The sequence below is a fragment of the Schistocerca piceifrons genome, chromosome 2, assembly GCF_021461385.2.
Source record: "Schistocerca piceifrons isolate TAMUIC-IGC-003096 chromosome 2, iqSchPice1.1, whole genome shotgun sequence".
Lineage (NCBI taxonomy): Eukaryota > Metazoa > Arthropoda > Insecta > Orthoptera > Acrididae > Schistocerca > Schistocerca piceifrons.
The window spans coordinates 1,082,954,758-1,082,965,438 of record NC_060139.1 but is presented as its reverse complement, the minus strand read 5'-3'; the positions used below and the strand labels follow the sequence as shown (position 1 = coordinate 1,082,965,438).

The window sequence follows — 10,681 nt, the reverse complement described above, 5'->3', positions numbered from 1 at the left end:
CACTCCAATAAATGACCACTTTCCATGTGTATTTACAGTTTTGGGGCAATCTGTTGCAATTTTTACGCTGTTTGTTACAGTGTTGTCGATTTTTTCCCAGTATTCCCAATAAGCAGTTTTTAAGATCGTTATCCAAAAGCATACATAAATGCGAGACTTTAAATGTTTAATAGTAATCGTTGTGCGTTTTTCACACAAATACAATCTTGCCATATACCAAGTCCACCTTTCAGTGTAAGGAACTTGTTTTCGAATTATCAGTGTGCCGAAATGGCTCTTAACTTCTGAGGTCATCAGTCCCCTAGAACTTAGAACTACTTAAAACTAACTAACTTAAGGACATCACACACATCCATGCCCGAGGCAGGATTCGAACCTGCGACCTCAGCGGTCGCGTGGTTCCAGGCTATAGCGCCTAGAACCGCTCGGCCACCCCGGCCGGCAGTGTGCCGAAATGCTTTGCATTGAACTAATTGATTTGTTGTAACTTTTAACGTTTAACCTCTGTGAGCCGTATACAATTGGTAAATTACACTAACATCCCAATTTTAAACAGTTACCTGTCATCCACTTACGCTGCTACCACCATCACCACTACCATTGTGACAGGAACAGGAGAGGTATCTACTTTATTTAAAACGAACAAAATATTCTAGGAGGAGTCCTGTGGTCATGCAAATATCTGCCAGTGCCACTGCCACCACACCAAGCACTCCAATGTGTGTTGTGGCACAACTGCCGTTGCTTTGTATCTGTGGATGAAACATGGCCAGCCAACAGTCACCAGCAGTGGCCACTCCTAAAATAACAGAATTTAAGGCACCCCTCCACGTAGTTGTTGGCAGTACTTCCAGAAATGAGATGTTATTCACATTCCGTCATTCTGACACATTTTCTCCATAGCAAGAGCTGTAGAATAAACAGTTTCACATGGTCTGTACTTAATTAAATGAGTAAAGGTTTCATGTAATTGTGTGCACTCTGCACACAGCCAGGAACGTTATAGATTTGAACACTTTCACCTGTGAAGTCATCTTTTCTCAACACACCTAATGTGCGATGCATGTTAAACAAATAGATATCACAAAAGCACCTAGCACACACAATTCTGAGCTGCGGATGAGTTCTACCAGCTTACCTTAGGGGGGAGCAAATGGCTAAAATGTATAAACTAACCCACAGATGAGTGATATAGATCTCATCCATTCCAACATCTTAATACTGCACCTAATACAATACCAGTGAGGTGTGACATAATCCCTTTATGGGCTTCAAATGTATACAAAATTTACATCTGATTACTGTTCAGCAATTGTGGTATTTTAGCCTTATTCCAGTAGAATGAACATCAGCAGATGTATCAACCTAGGTACGAGCAAGATATATTTTTTTAAGTGTGATTTACAAGTCTTTTAACTTTCTTAATGTTTGTTCATGTAAAGTCAGACACTATAGTTTTAAATCGTAGCTTAATACCATCTTCCTCTTGCAATTTGTTTCTGGAGTCGGCTCAAAGAAATACTGGTCATTATATCCTTCATGCGACGCCCAGTGGCGGAAAGCGTTGGGCTGTTTCCCATCACGAAAAATAGCCGAATTATATGTACCGTCAATCTATGCATGTCAGTGAAGTCCCAAAAGAGTCTCGATCATAGATTTATGACATTCCATTAACTCCATGTCCTTAAATTCATACTGTTCAGTGTAGGAACCTAAGTTAGTAATAATTATGCTTTTCTTAGTATAACAAGCTCATGATATTGTATTTTGTCTCAGCCCACATGCACACTGCACATGCGCAAACTTTGCCCAAATTAGCTGGCTGATAATGCGAAGTGTGACCTACATTATGCACATGCTATCTCATCAAGATTATCAATACACTTATTAGTGGACATTTATGTCGGGTGTGTCTCCCAGAACAATCGCTGACCATACTTAAAAAAAAAAAAAATCACGATGTCGTAGATTGAGACATGTCTGCATGATTTGTGGACGTTTCTCTGTTTTTCCAGGAGCCTGATAGTTGTGGTCCATTGATAGTGACTGGGCCAAATATCTCACGAAATAAGCATCAAACGAAAAAACTACAAAGAACGAAACTCGTCTAGCTTGAAAGGGGAAACCAGGTGGTGCTATGGTTGGACCGCTAGATGGCGCTGCCATAGGCCAAACGGATATCAACTGCGTTTTTTTAAAATAGGTACACCCATTTTATTACATATTCGTGTAGTACATAAAGAAATATGAATGTTTTAGTTCGACCAATTTTTTCGCTTTGTGATGGATGGCGCTGTAATAGTCACAAACGTACAAGTACGTGGTATCACGTAACATTCCTCCAGTGCGGACGGTATTTGCTTCGTGTTACATTACCCGTGTTAAAATGGACCGTTTACCAATTGTGGAAAAGGTCGATATCGTGTTGATGTATGGCTATTGTGATCAACATGCCCAACGGCTGCTCGGTATCCTGGACGACATCATCCAAGTGTCCGGACCGTTCGCCGGATAGTTACGTTATTTAAGCAAAAAGGAAGTGTTCAGCCACATGTGAAATGTCAACCACGATCTGCAACAAATGATGAGTAGGTGGTTTTTTAGTTGCTATCGCGGATAATCCACACATCAGTAGCAGACAAACTGCGCGCGAATCGGGAATCTCAAAAACGTCAGAGTTGAGAATGCTACATCAACATCGATTGCACCCGTACCATATATGTATGCACCAGGAATTGCATGGCGACGACTTTGAAGGTCGTGTACAGTTCTGCCACTGGGCACAAGAGAAATTACGGGACGATGACAGATTTTTAGCACGCGCTGTATTTAGCGACGAAGCGTCATTCACCAACAGCGGTAGCGTAAACCGGCATAATATACACTATTTGGCAACAGAAAATCCACGATGGCTGCGACAAGTGGAACATCAACGACCTTGGCAGGTTAATGTATGGTGCGGCATTATGAGAGGAAGGATAATTGGCCCCCATTTTATCGATGGCAATTTACATGGTGCAGTGTATGCTGATTTCCTACGTAATGTTCTACTGATGTTACTGCAAAGATGTTTCACTGTATAGGCGATGGCGATGTACTTCCAATGTGATGGATGTCCGGCACATAGCTCGCGTGCGGCTGAAGCGGTACTGAATAGCATATTTCATAACAGCTGGATTTGTCGTCGAAGCATCATACCATGACCCGCACGTTCACCGAATCTGACGTCCCCGGATTTCTTTCTGTGCGGAAAGTTGAAGCATATTTGCTATCGTGATCCACCGACAACGCCTGACAACATGCGTCAGCGCATTGTCAATGCATGTGCGAACAGTACGGAAGGCGAACTACTCGCTGTTGAGAGGAATGTCGTTACACGTATTGCGAAATGCATTGAGGTTGACGGACATCAAATGGCTCTGAGCACTATGGGACTTAACAACTTAGGTCATCAGTCCTCTAGAACTTAGAACTACTTAAACCTAACTAATCTAAGGACATCACACACATCCATGCCCGAGGCAGGATTCGAACCTGCGATCGTAGCAGTCCCGCGGTTCCGGACTGCAGCGCCAAGAACCGCACGGCCACCGCAGCCGGCGACGGACATCATTTTGAGCATTTATTGCATTAATGTGATATTTACAGGTAATCACGCTGTAACAGCTTGCGTTCTCAGAAATGATAAGTTCACAAAGGTACATGTATCACATTGGAACAACCGAAATAAAATGTTCAAACCTACCTACGTTCTGTATTTTAATTTAAAAAACCTACCTGTTACCAACTGATCGTCTGAAATTGTGAGCCATATGTTTGTGACTATTACATCGTCATCTATCACAAAGTGAAAAAAGTGGTCCAACTAAAACATTCATGCTTCTTTACGTACTACACGAATATGTAATAAAAAGTGGGTGTTCCCAATTTTAAAAAAACTCAGTTGATATCAGGGCAGAAAAACCGCTAAATTCTGTACTAAGCACTCCAAATGGTTCAAATGGTTCTGAGCACTATGGGACTTAACATCTGTGGTCATCAGTCCCCTAGAACTTAGAACTACTTAAACCTAACTGACCTAAGGACATCAAACACATCCATTCCCGAGGCAGGATTCGAACCTGCGACCGTAGCAGTCGCGTGGTTCCGGACTGCGCGCCTAGAACCGCTAGACCACCGCGGCCGGCTACTAACAAGGGAACCTCCCCATCGCACCCCCCTCAGATTTAGTTATAAGTTGGCACAGTAGATAGACCTTGAAAAACTGAACACACATCAATCGAGAAAACAGGAAGAAGTTGTGTGGAACTGTGAGAAAATGAGAAAAATATATAAACTGAGTGGTCCATGCGGAAGATAAGCAACATCAAGGATAATATAACCTCTAGAGCGTCGTGGTCCCGTGGTTAGTGTGAACAGCTGCGGAACGACAGGTCCTTGGTTCAAGTCTTCCCTTCAGTGAAAAGTTTAATTTTTTGTTTTGAGTTTATGTGACAAACTATTATGTTTTCATCAGTTTTTTGGGAGTGATTATCACATCCACAAGAAAACCTAAATCGGGCAAGGTAGAAGAATCTTTTTACCCATTCGCCAAGTGTACAACTTAGGTGGGTCGACAACAAATTCCTGTCACGTGACGCACATGTCGTCACCAGTGTCGTATAGAATATATCAGACATGTTTTTCTGTGGAGGAATCGGTTGACCTATGACCTTGCGATCAAATGTTTTCGGTTCCCATTGGAGAGGCACGTCCTTTCTTCTACTAATCGCACGGTTTTGCGGTGCTGTCGCAAAACACAGACGCTAAACTTATTACAGTGTACAGTGACGTCAACGAACGAACGGAAAGATCATAACTTCGCGAAAATAAAATTTTCACTCGAGGGAAGACTTGAACCAAGGACCTCTCGTTCCGTAGCTGCTCACGCTAACCACGGGACCACCAAGACAACGCGCTTACCCTGTCCTTGATGTTGCACATGTTGCACATGGACTACTCAGTTTGTATATTTTGCTTATTTTTTCTTAGTTCTACATAACTTCTTCCCGTTTTCTCGATTGATCTTTGTTCAGTTTTTCAAGGCCTATCCACTGTGCCAACTTATAACTAAATCTGAGTGGGGTGCGATGGGGAGGTTCCCTTGTAAGCAGTGCAATCATGTACAGTGATCTGTGGAATATATGGGACGAAAGTGGATTTTATACTTCGAGATCTGCATCACTTGACATTATTACACACAGAAACAGATATCAAGTTTTAGGGGTTTAATACATTTCTCATTTTTTCACACGTGCTATTCCAAAGTGGTATGACTTTGATTTAGGGCAAGGAGTCGTAGGTGTCATCCCTCTGTTGCGAGAACCCATAAATATTTTCATTGATAGGAATCCGCCCAAGGTTATTTGATACATTACATTTACTTAATACGTGTGTAAAAACAGTATTCGTGCGAGCAGTGACACTTAAGGACGCATTTTCCTTAAGACGTATCGAGTGACAAGATGCACAACGTCGAATGCACCAAATATTCTGCAGCACAGTTACATGGTAACAGCCCTCTCAGAACTGTTATTTAAACAGTTGGTGCGATAAACTAAATTCATGAAAATTGTAATTTAGTGGGACATTTGTTAAAGGGAGGAATATAGGGAAAGGTGGATCAGTTTTCCAGAGCAATGATCAAATGCGCCTGGCTGCTGTAGCTCTAGTTACACATTGCTTAATACAGCATCCGTAGATTGGCATTACTTAATAAAACAAAACCTGCCTGCGAGGTGGTAACACAGGCTTTATTCGTTTTTTCCCATGTGCTACTCAAGAGAGGAATGACTTTTATATTATAGTTTTCCAGAGCAATGATCAAATGCGCCTGGCTGCTTTAGCTCTAGTTATACATTGCTTAATACAGCATCCGTAGATTGGCATTACTTAATAAAACAAAACCTGCCTGCGAGGTGGTAACACAGGCTTTATTCGTTTTTTCCCATGTGCTACTCAAGAGAGGAATGACTTTTATATTATAGTTTTCCAGAGCAATGATCAAATGCGCCTGGCTGTTGTAGCTCTAGTTACACATTGCTTAATACAGCATCCGTAGATTGGCATTACTTAATAAAACAAAACCTGCCTGCGAGGTGGTAACACAGGCTTTATTCGTTTTTTCCCATGTGCTACTCAAGAGAGGAATGACTTTTATATTATAGTTTTCCAGAGCAATGATCAAATGCGCCTGGCTGCTGTAGCTCTAGTTACACATTGCTTAATACAGCATCCGTAGATTGGCATTACTTAATAAAACAAAACCTGCCTGCGAGGTGGTAACACAGGCTTTATTCGTTTTTTCCCATGTGCTACTCAAGAGAGGAATGACTTTTATATTATAGTTTTCCAGAGCAATGATCAAATGCGCCTGGCTGCTGTAGCTCTAGTTACACATTTCTTAATACAGCATCCGTAGATTGGCATTACTTAATAAAACAAAACCTGCCTGCGAGGTGGTAACACAGGCTTTATTCGTTTTTTCCCATGTGCTACTCAAGAGAGGAATGACTTTTATATTATAGTTTTCCAGAGCAATGATCAAATGCGGCTGGCTGCTGTAGCTCTAGTTACACATTGCTTAATACAGCATCCGTAGATTGGCATTACTTAATAAAACAAAACCTGCCTGCGAGGTGGTAACACAGGCTTTATTCGTTTTTTCCCATGTGCTACTCAAGAGAGGAATGACTTTTATATTATAGTTTTCCAGAGCAATGATCAAATGCGCCTGGCTGCTGTAGCTCTAGTTACACATTGCTTAATACAGCATCCGTAGATTGGCATTACTTAATAAAACAAAACCTGCCTGCGAGGTGGTAACACAGGCTTTATTCCTTTTTTTCCCATGTGCTACTCAAGAGAGGAATGACTTTTATATTATAGTTTTCCAGAGCAATGATCAAATGCGCCTGGCTGCTGTAGCTCTAGTTACACATTGCTTAATACAGCATCCGTAGATTGGCATTACTTAATAAAACAAAACCTGCCTGCGGGGTGGTAACACAGGCTTTATTCGTTTTTTCCCATGTGCTACTCAAGAGAGGAATGACTTTTATATTATAGTTTTCCAGAGCAATGATCAAATGCGGCTGGCTGCTGTAGCTCTAGTTACACATTGCTTAATACAGCATCCGTAGATTGGCATTACTTAATAAAACAAAACCTGCCTGCGAGGTGGTAACACAGGCTTTATTCGTTTTTTCCCATGTGCTACTCAAGAGAGGAATGACTTTTATATTATAGTTTTCCAGAGCAATGATCAAATGCGCCTGGCTGCTGTAGCTCCAGTTACACATTGCTTAATACAGCATCCGTAGATTGGCATTACTTAATAAAACAAAACCTGCCTGCGAGGTGGTAACACAGGCTTTATTCGTTTTTTCCCATGTGCTACTCAAGAGAGGAATGACTTTTATATTATAGTTTTCCAGAGCAATGATCAAATGCGCCTGGCTGCTGTAGCTCTAGTTACACATTGCTTAATACAGCATCCGTAGATTGGCATTACTTAATAAAACAAAACCTGCCTGCGGGGTGGTAACACAGGCTTTATTCGTTTTTTCCCATGTGCTACTCAAGAGAGGAATGACTTTTATATTATAGTTTTCCAGAGCAATGATCAAATGCGCCTGGCTGCTGTAGCTCTAGTTACACATTGCTTAATACAGCATCCGTAGATTGGCATTACTTAATAAAATAAAACCTGCCTGCGAGGTGGTAACACAGGCTTTATTCGTTTTTTCCCATGTGCTACTCAAGAGAGGAATGACTTTTATATTATAGTTTTCCAGAGCAATGATCAAATGCGCCTGGCTGCTGTAGCTCTAGTTACACATTGCTTAATACAGCATCCGTAGATTGGCATTACTTAATAAAACAAAACCTGCCTGCGAGGTGGTAACACAGGCTTTATTCGTTTTTTCCCATGTGCTACTCAAGAGAGGAATGACTTTTATATTATAGTTTTCCAGAGCAATGATCAAATGCGCCTGGCTGCTGTAGCTCTAGTTACACATTGCTTAATACAGCATCCGTAGATTGGCATTACTTAATAAAACAAAACCTGCCTGCGGGGTGGTAACACAGGCTTTATTCGTTTTTTCCCATGTGCTACTCAAGAGAGGAATGACTTTTACATTATAGTTTTCCAGAGCAATGTTCAAATGCGCCTGGCTGCTGTAGCTCTAGTTACACATTGCTTAATACAGCATCCGTAGATTGGCATTACTTAATAAAACAAAACCTGCCTGCGAGGTGGTAACACAGGCTTTATTCGTTTTTTCCCATGTGCTACTCAAGAGAGGAATGACTTTTATATTATAGTTTTCCAGAGCAATGATCAAATGCGCCTGGCTGCTGTAGCTCTAGTTACACATTGCTTAATACAGCATCCGTAGATTGGCATTACTTAATAAAACAAAACCTGCCTGCGGGGTGGTAACACAGGCTTTATTCGTTTTTTCCCATGTGCTACTCAAGAGAGGAATGACTTTTATATTATTGTTTTCCAGAGCAATGATCAAATGCGCCTGGCTGCTGTAGCTCTAGTTACACATTGCTTAATACAGCATCCGTAGATTGGCATTACTTAATAAAACAAAACCTGCCTGCGAGGTGGTAACACAGGCTTTATTCGTTTTTTCCCATGTGCTACTCAAGAGAGGAATGACTTTTATATTATAGTTTTCCAGAGCAATGATCAAATGCGCCTGGCTGCTGTAGCTCTAGTTACACATTGGTTAATACAGCATCCGTAGATTGGCATTACTTAATAAAACAAAACCTGCCTGCGGGGTGGTAACACAAGCTTTATTCGTTTTTTCCCATGTGCTACTCAAGAGAGGAATGACTTTTATATTATTGTTTTCCAGAGCAATGATCAAATGCGCCTGGCTGCTGTAGCTCTAGTTACACATTGCTTAATACAGCATCCGTAGATTGGCATTACTTAATAAAACAAAACCTGCCTGCGAGGTGGTAACACAGGCTTTATTCGTTTTTTCCCATGTGCTACTCAAGAGAGGAATGACTTTTATATTATAGTTTTCCAGAGCAATGATCAAATGCGCCTGGCTGCTGTAGCTCTAGTTACACGTTGCTTAATACAGCATCCGTAGATTGGCATTACTTAATAAAACAAAACCTGCCTGCGGGGTGGTAACACAGGCTTTATTCGTTTTTTCCCATGTGCTACTCAAGAGAGGAATGACTTTTATATTATAGTTTTCCAGAGCAATGATCAAATGCGCCTGGCTGCTGTAGCTCTAGTTACACATTGCTTAATACAGCATCCGTAGATTGGCATTACTTAATAAAACAAAACCTGCCTGCGAGGTGGTAACACAGGCTTTATTCGTTTTTTCCCATGTGCTACTCAAGAGAGGAATGACTTTTATATTATAGTTTTCCAGAGCAATGATCAAATGCGCCTGGCTGCTGTAGCTCTAGTTACACGTTGCTTAATACAGCATCCGTAGATTGGCATTACTTAATAAAACAAAACCTGCCTGCGGGGTGGTAACACAAGCTTTATTCGTTTTTTCCCATGTGCTACTCAAGAGAGGAATGACTTTTATATTATAGTTTTCCAGAGCAATGATCAAATGCGCCTGGCTGCTGTAGCTCTAGTTACACATTGCTTAATACAGCATCCGTAGATTGGCATTACTTAATAAAACAAAACCTGCCTGCGGGGTGGTAACACAGGCTTTATTCGTTTTTTCCCATGTGCTACTCAAGAGAGGAATGACTTTTATATTATTGTTTTCCAGAGCAATGATCAAATGCGCCTGGCTGCTGTAGCTCTAGTTACACATTGCTTAATACAGCATCCGTAGATTGGCATTACTTAATAAAACAAAACCTGCCTGCGAGGTGGTAACACAGGCTTTATTCGTTTTTTCCCATGTGCTACTCAAGAGAGGAATGACTTTTATATTATAGTTTTCCAGAGCAATGATCAAATGCGCCTGGCTGCTGTAGCTCTAGTTACACATTGGTTAATACAGCATCCGTAGATTGGCATTACTTAATAAAACAAAACCTGCCTGCGGGGTGGTAACACAAGCTTTATTCGTTTTTTCCCATGTGCTACTCAAGAGAGGAATGACTTTTATATTATTGTTTTCCAGAGCAATGATCAAATGCGCCTGGCTGCTGTAGCTCTAGTTACACATTGCTTAATACAGCATCCGTAGATTGGCATTACTTAATAAAACAAAACCTGCCTGCGAGGTGGTAACACAGGCTTTATTCGTTTTTTCCCATGTGCTACTCAAGAGAGGAATGACTTTCATATTATAGTTTTCCAGAGCAATGATCAAATGCGCCTGGCTGCTGTAGCTCCAGTTACACATTGCTTAATACAGCATCCGTAGATTGGCATTACTTAATAAAACAAAACCTGCCTGCGAGGTGGTAACACAGGCTTTATTCGTTTTTTCCCATGTGCTACTCAAGAGAGGAATGACTTTTATATTATAGTTTTCCAGAGCAATGATCAAATGCGCCTGGCTGCTGTAGCTCTAGTTACACATTGCTTAATACAGCATCCGTAGATTGGCATTACTTAATAAAACAAAACCTGCCTGCGGGGTGGTAACACAGGCTTTATTCGTTTTTTCCCATGTGCTACTCA

At 41.2% G+C, this 10,681-nt stretch overlaps 1 non-coding gene across 1 annotated transcript; it reads right to left on the bottom strand.

Moving 5' to 3' along the window:
- Positions 1–355: 355 nt before the first annotated feature.
- Trnas-gga lies at positions 356–439 on the bottom strand. Its single transcript is given in 2 exon segments — positions 356–390; positions 400–439. It is a non-coding gene; the product is annotated as a tRNA-Ser (tRNA).
- Between the last annotated feature and the right edge of the window lie 10,242 nt (positions 440–10,681).